The sequence below is a fragment of the Heptranchias perlo genome, unplaced genomic scaffold, assembly GCF_035084215.1.
Source record: "Heptranchias perlo isolate sHepPer1 unplaced genomic scaffold, sHepPer1.hap1 HAP1_SCAFFOLD_82, whole genome shotgun sequence".
In the NCBI taxonomy this organism is placed as follows: Eukaryota; Metazoa; Chordata; class Chondrichthyes; order Hexanchiformes; family Hexanchidae; genus Heptranchias; species Heptranchias perlo.
Genome location: NW_027139855.1, coordinates 1,332,315 through 1,344,212, shown reverse-complemented (window position 1 = coordinate 1,344,212; position 11,898 = coordinate 1,332,315).

Genomic DNA, 11,898 nt, shown 5'->3' with positions numbered 1-11,898 from the left:
AGTTCATTAGATGAAAACCAACAAAAATTGACAAGAACCACGAAAAGTTCTTGTATTTTAAGATAAAATCTTACACTATTAAAGAAAAAACTCCCAGCTCGCTGAAATATGTTCATTTGCTGAAAACCATCAAAACCACGAAAAGTTCTTGTATTTCAAGATAAAATCTTTTTGCTTTGAAGAAGAAAGATCTCGCTGACTGAAATAAGTTCATTAGATGAAAACCAACAAAAATTGACAAGAACCACGAAAAGTTCTTGTATTTTAAGATAAAATCTTACGCTATTAAAGAAAAAACTCCCAGCTCGCTGAAATATGTTCATTTGCTGAAAACCAACAAAACCACGAAAAGTTCTTGTATTTGAAGATAAAATCTTTTAGCTTTGAAGAAGAAAGATCTAGCTGACTGAAATAAGTTCATTAGATGAAAACGAACAAAAATTGACAAGAACCACGAAAAGTTCTTGTATTTTAAGATAAAATCTTACACTATTAAGGAAAAAACTTCCAGCTCGCTGAAATATGTTCATTTGCTGAAAACCATCAAAACCACGAAAAGTTCTTGTATTTGAAGATAAAATCTTTTTGCTTTGAAGAAGAAAGATCTAGCTGACTGAAATAAGTTCATTAGATGAAAACCAACAAAAATTGGCAAGAACCACGAAAAGTTCTTGTATTTTAAGATAAAATCTTATGCTATTAAAGAAAAAACTCTCAGCTCGCTGAAATATGTTCATTTGCTGAAAACCATCAAAACCACGAAAAGTTCTTGTATTTGAAGATAAAATCTTTTTGCTTTGAAGAAGAAAGATCTTGCTGACTGAAATAAGTTCATTAGATGAAAACGAACAAAAATTGACAAGAACCACGAAAATTTCTGGTATTTTAAGATAAAATCTTACTCTATTAAGGAAAAAACTTCCAGCTCGCTGAAATATGTTCATTTGCTGAAAACCATCAAAACCACGAAAAGTTCTTGTATTTGAAGATAAAATCTTTTTGCTTGGAAGAAGAAAGATCCAGCTGACTGAAATAAGTTCATTAGATGAAAACCAACAAAAATTGACAAGAACCACGAAAAGTTCTTGTATTTTAAGATAAAATCTTACACTATTAAGGAAAAAACTTCCAGCTCGCTGAAATATGTTCATTTGCTGAAAACCATCAAAACCACAAAAAGTTCTTGTATTTGAAGATAAAATATTTTTGCTTTGAAGAAGAAAGATCTCGCTGACTGAAAAAAGTTCATGAGATGAAAACCAACAAAAATTGACAAGAACCACGAAAAGTTCTTGTATTTTAAGATAAAATCTTACGCTATTAAAGAAAAAACTCCCAGCTCTCTGAAATATGTTCATTTGCTGAAAACCAACAAAACCACGAAAAGTTCTTGTATTTGAAGATAAAATCTTTTTGCTTTGAAGAAGAAACATCTCGCTGACTGAAATAAGTTCATTAGATGAAAACCAACAAAAATTGACAAGAACCACGAAAAGTTCTTGTATTTTAAGATAAAATCTTACTCTATTCAGGAAAAAACTTCCAGCTCACTGAAATATGTTGATTTGCTGAAAACCATCAAAACCACGAAAAGTTCTTGTATTTGAAGATAAAATCCTTTTTCTTTGAAGAAGAAATATCTGGCTGACTGAAATAAGTTCATTAGATGAAAACCAACAAAAATTGACAAGAACCACGAAAACCTCTTGTATTTTAAGATAATATCTTACGCTATTAAAGAAAAAAGTTCTGGCTCGCTGAAATATGTTCATTTGCTGAAAACCAACAAAACCACGAAAACTTCTTGTATTTGAAGATAAAATCTTTTTGCTTTGAAGAAGAAAGATCTCGCTGACTGAAATAAGTTCATTAGATGAAAACCAACAAAAATTGACAAGAGCCACGAAAAGTTCTTGTATTTTAAGATAAAATCTTACTCTATTAAGGAAAAAACTTCCAGCTCGCTGAAATATGTTCATTTGCTGAAAACCATCAAAACCACGAAAAGTTCTTGGATTTGAAGATAAAATCTTTTTGCTTTGAAGAAGAAAGATCTCGCTGACTGAAATAAGTTCATCAGATGAAAACCAACAAAAATTGACAAGAACCACGAAAAGTTCTTGTATTTTAAGATAAAATCTTACTCTATTTAGGAAAAATCTTCCAGCTCGCTGAAATATGTTCATTTGGTGAAAACCAACAAAACCACGAAAAGTTCTTGTATTTGAAGATAAAATCTTTTTGCTTTGAAGAAGAAAGATCTCGCTGACTGAAATAAGTTCATTAGATGAAAACCAACAAAAATTGACATGAACCACGAAAATTTCTGGTATTTTAAGATAAAATCTTACTCTATTGAGGAAAAAACTTCCAGCTCGCTGAAATATGTTGATTTGCTGAAAACCATCAAAACCACGAAAAGTTCTTGTATTTGAAGATAAAATCCTTTTTCTTTGAAGAAGAAAGATCTGGCTGACTGAAATAAGTTCATTAGATGAAAACCAACAAAAATTGACAAGAACCACGAAAACTTCTTGTATTTTAAGATAAAATCTTACTCTATTCAGGAAAAAACTTCCAGCTCGCTGAAATATGTTCATTTGCTGAAAACCAACAAAACCACGAAAAGTTCTTGTATTTGAAGATAAAATCTTTTTGCTTTGAAGAAGAAAGATCTAGCTGACTGAAATAAGTTCATTAGATGAAAACGAACAAAAATTGACAAGAACCACGAAAACTTCTTGTATTTTAAGATAAAATCTTACGCTATTAAAGAAAAAACTCCCAGCTCGCTGAAATATGTTCATTTGCTGAAAACCAACAAAACCACGAAAAGTTCTTGTGTTTGAAGATAAAATCTTTTAGCTTATAAGAAGAAAGATCTTGCTGACTGAAATAAGTTCATTCGATGAAATCCAACAAAAATTGACAAGAACCACGAAACGTTCTTGTATTTTAAGATAAAATCTTACTCTATTAAGGAAAAAACTTCCAGATCACTGAAATATGTTCATTTGCTGAAAACCATCAAAACCACGAAAAGTTCTTGTATTTGAAGATAAAATCTTTTTGCTTTGAAGAAGAAAGATCCAGCTGACTGAAATAAGTTCATTTGATGAAAACCAACAAAAATTGACAAGAACCACGAAAAGTTCTTGTATTTTAAGATAAAATCTAACGCTATTAAAGAAAAAACTTCTGGCTCGCTGAAATATGTTCATTTGCTGAAAACCAACAAAATCACGAAAAGTTGTTGTATTTGAAGATAAAATCTTTTTGCTTTGAAGAAGAAAGATCTTGCTGACTGAAATAAGTTCATTAGATGAAAACGAACAAAAATTGACAAGAACCACGAAAAGTTCTTGTATTTTAAGATAAAATCTTACACTATTAAGGAAAAAACTTCCAGCTCGCTGAAATCTGTTCATTTGCTGAAAACCATCAAAACCACGAAAAGTTCTTGTATTTGAAGATAAAATCTTTTTGCTTTGAAGAAGAAAGATCTAGCTGACTGAAATAAGTTCATTAGATGAAAACCAACAAAAATTGACAAGAACCACGAAAATTTCTGGTATTTTAAGATAAAATCTTACTCTATTAACGAAAAATCTTCCAGCTCGCTGAAATATGTTCATTTGGTGAAAACCATCAAAACCACGAAAAGTTCTTGTATTTGAAGATAAAATCTTTTTGCTTTGAAGAAGAAAGATCTTGCTGACTGAAATAAGTTCATTAGATGAAAACGAACAAAAATTGACAAGAACCACGAAAAGTTCTTGTATTTTAAGATAAAATCTTACTCTATTAAGGAAAAAACTTCCAGCTCGCTGAAATATGTTCATTTGCTGAAAACCATCAAAACCACGAAAAGTTCTTGTATTTGAAGATAAAATCTTTTTGCTTTGAAGAAGAAAGATCTAGCTGACTGAAATAAGTTCATCAGATGAAAACCAACAAAAATTGACAAGAACCACGAAAAGTTCTAGTATTTTAAGATAAAATCTTACTCTATTAAGGAAAAAACTTCCAGCTCGCTGAAATATGTTCATTTGCTGAAAACCATCAAAACCACGAAAATTTCTTGTATTTGAAGATAAAATCTTTTTGCTTTGAAGAAGAAAGATCTAGCTGACTGAAATAAGTTCATCAGATGAATACCAACAAAAATTGACAAGAACCACGAAAAGTTCTTGTATTTTAAGATAAAATCTGACGCTATTAAAGAAAAAACTTCTGGCTCGCTGAAATATGTTCATTTGCTGAAAACCAACAAAACCACGAAAAGTTCTTGTATTTGAAGATAAAATCTTTTTGCTTTGAAGAGGAAAGATCTCGCTGACTGAAATAAGTTCATTAGATGAAAATCAACAAAAATTGACAAGAACCACGAAAAGTTCTTGTATTTTAAGATAAAATCTTACTCTATTAAGGAAAAAACTTCCAGCTCGCTGAAATATGTTCATTTGCTGAAAACCATCAAAACCACGAAAAGTTCTTGTATTTGAAGATAAAATCTTTTTGCTTTGAAGAAGAAAGATCCAGCTGACTGAAATAAGTTCATCAGATGAAAACCAACAAAAATTGACAAGAACCACGAAAAGTTCTTGTATTTTAAGATAAAATCTTACTCTATTTAGGAAAAATCTTCCAGCTCGCTGAAATATGTTCATTTGGTGAAAACCATCAAAACCACGAAAAGTTCTTGTATTTGAAGATAAAATCTTTTTGCTTTGAAGAAGAAAGATCTTGCTGACTGAAATAAGTTCATTAGATGAAAACGAACAAAAATTGACAAGAACCACGAAAAGTTATTGTATTTTAAGATAAAATCTTACACTATTAAGGAAAAAACTTCCAGCTCGCTGAAATATGTTCATTTGCTGAAAACCATCAAAACCACGAAAAGTTCTTGTATTTGAAGTTAAAATCTTTTTGCTTTGAAGAAGAAAGATCCAGCTGACTGAAATAAGTTCATTAGATGAAAACCAACAAAAATTGACAAGAACCACGAAAAGTTCTTGTATTTTAAGATAAAATCTTACGCTATTAAAGAAAAAACTCCCAGCTCGCTGAAATATGTTCATTTGCTGAAAACCAACAAAACCACGAAAAGTTCTTGTATTTGAAGATAAAATCTTTTTGCTTTGAAGAAGAAAGATCCAGCTGACTGAAATAAGTTCATTAGATGAAAACCAACAAAAATTGACAAGAACCACGAAAAGATCTTGTATTTTAAGATAAAATCTTACACTATTAAAGAAAAAACTCCCAGCTCGCTGAAATATGTTCATTTGCTGAAAACCATCAAAACCACGAAAAGTTCTTGTATTTCAAGATAAAATCTTTTTGCTTTGAAGAAGAAAGATCTCGCTGACTGAAATAAGTTCATTAGATGAAAACCAACAAAAATTGACAAGAACCACGAAAAGTTCTTGTATTTTAAGATAAAATCTTACGCTATTAAAGAAAAAACTCCCAGCTCGCTGAAATATGTTCATTTGCTGAAAACCAACAAAACCACGAAAAGTTCTTGTATTTGAAGATAAAATCTTTTAGCTTTGAAGAAGAAAGATCTAGCTGACTGAAATAAGTTCATTAGATGAAAACGAACAAAAATTGACAAGAACCACGAAAAGTTCTTGTATTTTAAGATAAAATCTTACACTATTAAGGAAAAAACTTCCAGCTCGCTGAAATATGTTCATTTGCTGAAAACCATCAAAACCACGAAAAGTTCTTGTATTTGAAGATAAAATCTTTTTGCTTTGAAGAAGAAAGATCTAGCTGACTGAAATAAGTTCATTAGATGAAAACCAACAAAAATTGGCAAGAACCACGAAAAGTTCTTGTATTTTAAGATAAAATCTTATGCTATTAAAGAAAAAACTCTCAGCTCGCTGAAATATGTTCATTTGCTGAAAACCATCAAAACCACGAAAAGTTCTTGTATTTGAAGATAAAATCTTTTTGCTTTGAAGAAGAAAGATCTTGCTGACTGAAATAAGTTCATTAGATGAAAACGAACAAAAATTGACAAGAACCACGAAAATTTCTGGTATTTTAAGATAAAATCTTACTCTATTAAGGAAAAAACTTCCAGCTCGCTGAAATATGTTCATTTGCTGAAAACCATCAAAACCACGAAAAGTTCTTGTATTTGAAGATAAAATCTTTTTGCTTGGAAGAAGAAAGATCCAGCTGACTGAAATAAGTTCATTAGATGAAAACCAACAAAAATTGACAAGAACCACGAAAAGTTCTTGTATTTTAAGATAAAATCTTACACTATTAAGGAAAAAACTTCCAGCTCGCTGAAATATGTTCATTTGCTGAAAACCATCAAAACCACAAAAAGTTCTTGTATTTGAAGATAAAATATTTTTGCTTTGAAGAAGAAAGATCTCGCTGACTGAAAAAAGTTCATGAGATGAAAACCAACAAAAATTGACAAGAACCACGAAAAGTTCTTGTATTTTAAGATAAAATCTTACGCTATTAAAGAAAAAACTCCCAGCTCTCTGAAATATGTTCATTTGCTGAAAACCAACAAAACCACGAAAAGTTCTTGTATTTGAAGATAAAATCTTTTTGCTTTGAAGAAGAAACATCTCGCTGACTGAAATAAGTTCATTAGATGAAAACCAACAAAAATTGACAAGAACCACGAAAAGTTCTTGTATTTTAAGATAAAATCTTACTCTATTCAGGAAAAAACTTCCAGCTCACTGAAATATGTTGATTTGCTGAAAACCATCAAAACCACGAAAAGTTCTTGTATTTGAAGATAAAATCCTTTTTCTTTGAAGAAGAAATATCTGGCTGACTGAAATAAGTTCATTAGATGAAAACCAACAAAAATTGACAAGAACCACGAAAACCTCTTGTATTTTAAGATAATATCTTACGCTATTAAAGAAAAAAGTTCTGGCTCGCTGAAATATGTTCATTTGCTGAAAACCAACAAAACCACGAAAACTTCTTGTATTTGAAGATAAAATCTTTTTGCTTTGAAGAAGAAAGATCTCGCTGACTGAAATAAGTTCATTAGATGAAAACCAACAAAAATTGACAAGAACCACGAAAAGTTCTTGTATTTTAAGATAAAATCTTACTCTATTAAGGAAAAAACTTCCAGCTCGCTGAAATATGTTCATTTGCTGAAAACCATCAAAACCACGAAAAGTTCTTGGATTTGAAGATAAAATCTTTTTGCTTTGAAGAAGAAAGATCTCGCTGACTGAAATAAGTTCATCAGATGAAAACCAACAAAAATTGACAAGAACCACGAAAAGTTCTTGTATTTTAAGATAAAATCTTACTCTATTTAGGAAAAATCTTCCAGCTCGCTGAAATATGTTCATTTGGTGAAAACCAACAAAACCACGAAAAGTTCTTGTATTTGAAGATAAAATCTTTTTGCTTTGAAGAAGAAAGATCTCGCTGACTGAAATAAGTTCATTAGATGAAAACCAACAAAAATTGACATGAACCACGAAAATTTCTGGTATTTTAAGATAAAATCTTACTCTATTGAGGAAAAAACTTCCAGCTCGCTGAAATATGTTGATTTGCTGAAAACCATCAAAACCACGAAAAGTTCTTGTATTTGAAGATAAAATCCTTTTTCTTTGAAGAAGAAAGATCTGGCTGACTGAAATAAGTTCATTAGATGAAAACCAACAAAAATTGACAAGAACCACGAAAACTTCTTGTATTTTAAGATAAAATCTTACTCTATTCAGGAAAAAACTTCCAGCTCGCTGAAATATGTTCATTTGCTGAAAACCAACAAAACCACGAAAAGTTCTTGTATTTGAAGATAAAATCTTTTTGCTTTGAAGAAGAAAGATCTAGCTGACTGAAATAAGTTCATTAGATGAAAACGAACAAAAATTGACAAGAACCACGAAAACTTCTTGTATTTTAAGATAAAATCTTACGCTATTAAAGAAAAAACTCCCAGCTCGCTGAAATATGTTCATTTGCTGAAAACCAACAAAACCACGAAAAGTTCTTGTATTTGAAGATAAAATCTTTTTGCTTTGAAGAAGAAAGATCTAGCTGACTGAAATAAGTTCATTAGATGAAAACGAACAAAAATTGACAAGAACCACGAAAAGTTCTTGTATTTTAAGATAAAATCTTACACTATTAAGGAAAAAACTTCCAGCTCGCTGAAATATGTTCATTTGCTGAAAACCATCAAAACCACGAAAAGTTCTTGCATTTGAAGATAAAATCTTTTTGCTTTGAAGAAGAAAGATCTAGCTGACTGAAATAAGTTCATTAGATGAAAACCAACAAAAATTGACAAGAACCACGAAAAGTTCTTGTATTTTAAGATAAAATCTTACGCTATTAAAGAAAAAACTCTCAGCTCGCTGAAATATGTTCATTTGCTGAAAACCAACAAAACCACGAAAAGTTCTTGTATTTGAAGATAAAATCTTTTTGCTTTGAAGAAGAAAGATCTAGCTGACTGAAATAAGTTCATTAGATGAAAACCAACAAAAATTGACAAGAACCACGAAAAGTTCTTGTATTTTAAGATAAAATCTTACTCTATTTAGGAAAAATCTTCCAGCTCGCTGAAATATGTTCATTTGGTGAAAACCATCAAAACCACGAAAAGTTCTTGTATTTGAAGATAAAATCTTTTTGCTTTGAAGAAGAAAGATCTTGCTGACTGAAATAAGTTCATTAGATGAAAACGAACAAAAATTGACAAGAACCACGAAAATTTCTGGTATTTTAAGATAAAATCTTACTCTATTAAGGAAAAAACTTCCAGCTCGCTGAAATATGTTCATTTGCTGAAAACCATCAAAACCACGAAAAGTTCTTGTATTTGAAGATAAAATCTTTTTGCTTTGAAGAAGAAAGATCCAGCTGACTGAAATAAGTTCATTAGATGAAAACCAACAAAAATTGACAAGAACCACGAAAAGTTCTTGTATTTTAAGATAAAATCTTACACTATTAAGGAAAAAACTTCCAGCTCGCTGAAATATGTTCATTTGCTGAAAACCATCAAAACCACAAAAAGTTCTTGTATTTGAAGATAAAATATTTTTGCTTTGAAGAAGAAAGATCTCGCTGACTGAAAAAAGTTCATGAGATGAAAACCAACAAAAATTGACAAGAACCACGAAAAGTTCTTGTATTTTAAGATAAAATCTTACGCTATTAAAGAAAAAACTCCCAGCTCTCTGAAATATGTTCATTTGCTGAAAACCAACAAAACCACGAAAAGTTCTTGTATTTGAAGATAAAATCTTTTTGCTTTGAAGAAGAAAGATCTCGCTGACTGAAATAAGTTCATTAGATGAAAACCAACAAAAATTGACAAGAACCACGAAAAGTTCTTGTATTTTAAGATAAAATCTTACTCTATTAAGGAAAAAACTTCCAGCTCACTGAAATATGTTGATTTGCTGAAAACCATCAAAACCACGAAAAGTTCTTGTATTTGAAGATAAAATCCTTTTTCTTTGAAGAAGAAAGATCTGGCTGACTGAAATAAGTTCATTAGATGAAAACCAACAAAAATTGACAAGAACCACGAAAACCTCTTGTATTTTAAGATAATATCTTACGCTATTACAGAAAAAACTTCTGGCTCGCTGAAATATGTTCATTTGCTGAAAACCAACAAAACCACGAAAACTTCTTGTATTTGAAGATAAAATCTTTTTGCTTTGAAGAAGAAAGATCTCGCTGACTGAAATAAGTTCATTAGATGAAAACCAACAAAAATTGACAAGAACCACGAAAAGTTCTTGTATTTTAAGATAAAATCTTACTCTATTAAGGAAAAAACTTCCAGCTCGCTGAAATATGTTCATTTGCTGAAAACCATCAAAACCACGAAAAGTTCTTGTATTTGAAGATAAAATCTTTTTGCTTTGAAGAAGAAAGATCTCGCTGACTGAAATAAGTTCATCAGATGAAAACCAACAAAAATTGACAAGAACCACGAAAAGTTCTTGTATTTTAAGATAAAATCTTACTCTATTTCGGAAAAATCTTCCAGCTCGCTGAAATATGTTCATTTGGTGAAAACCAACAAAACCACGAAAAGTTCTTGTATTTGAAGATAAAATCTTTTTGCTTTGAAGAAGAAAGATCTAGCTGACTGAAATAAGTTCATTAGATGAAAACCAACAAAAATTGACAAGAACCACGAAAATTTCTGGTATTTTAAGATAAAATCTTACTCTATTGAGGAAAAAACTTCCAGCTCACTGAAATATGTTGATTTGCTGAAAACCATCAAAACCACGAAAAGTTCTTGTATTTGAAGATAAAATCCTTTTTCTTTGAAGAAGAAAGATCTGGCTGACTGAAATAAGTTCATTAGATGAAAACCAACAAAAATTGACAAGAACCACGAAAACTTCTTGTATTTTAAGATAAAATCTTACTCTATTGAGGAAAAAACTTCCAGCTCGCTGAAATATGTTCATTTGCTGAAAACCAACAAAACCACGAAAAGTTCTTGTATTTGAAGATAAAATCTTTTTGCTTTGAAGAAGAAAGATCTCGCTGACTGAAATAAGTTCATGAGATGAAAACCAACAAAAATTGACAAGAACCACGAAAAGTTCTTGTATTTTAAGATAAAATCTTACTCTATTAAGGAAAAAACTTCCAGCTCGCTGAAATATGTTCATTTGCTGAAAACCATCAAAACCACGAAAAGTTCTTGTATTTGAAGATAAAATCTTTTTGCTTTGAAGAAGAAAGATCTCGCTGACTGAAATAAGTTCATCAGATGAAAACCAACAAAAATTGACAAGAACCACGAAAAGTTCTTGTATTTTAAGATAAAATCTTACTCTATTTAGGAAAAATCTTCCAGCTCGCTGAAATATGTTCATTTGGTGAAAACCAACAAAACCACGAAAAGTTCTTGTATTTGAAGATAAAATCCTTTTTCTTTGAAGAAGAAAGATCTGGCTGACTGAAATAAGTTCATTAGATGAAAACCAACAAAAATTGACAAGAACCACGAAAACTTCTTGTATTTTAAGATAATATCTTACGCTATTAAAGAAAAAACTTCTGGATCGCTGAAATATGTTCATTTGCTGAAAACCAACAAAACCACGAAAAGTTCTTGTATTTGAAGATAAAATCTTTTTGCTTTGAAGAAGAAAGATCTCGCTGACTGTAATAAGTTCATGAGATGAAAACCAACAAAAATTGACAAGAACCACGAAAAGTTCTTGTATTTTAAGATAAAATCTTACTCTATTAAGGAAAAAACTTCCAGCTCGCTGAAATATGTTCATTTGCTGAAAACCATCAAAACCACGAAAAGTTCTTGTATTTGAAGATAAAATCTATTTGCTTTGAAGAAGAAAGATCTTGCTGACTGAAATAAGTTCATCAGATGAAAACCAACAAAAATTGACAAGAACCACGAAAAGTTCTTGTATTTTAAGATAAAATCTTACGCTATTAAAGAAAAAACTCCCAGCTCGCTGAAATATGTTCATTTGCTGAAAACCAACAAAACCACGAAAAGTTCTTGTATTTGAAGATAAAATCTTTTTGCTTTGAAGAAGAAAGATCTCGCTGACTGAAATAAGTTCATTAGATGAAAACCAACAAAAATTGACAAGAACCACGAAAAGTTCTTGTATTTTAAGATAAAATCTTACACTATTAAAGAAAAAACTCCCAGCTCGCTGAAATATGTTCATTTGCTGAAAACCAACAAAACCACGAAAAGTTCTTGTATTTGAAGATAAAATCTTTTTGCTTTGAAGAAGAAAGATCTCGCTGACTGAAATAAGTTCATTAGATGAAAACCAACAAAAATTGACAAGAACCACGAAAAGTTCTAGTATTTTAAGATAAAATCTTACTCTATTAAGGAAAAAACTTCCAGCT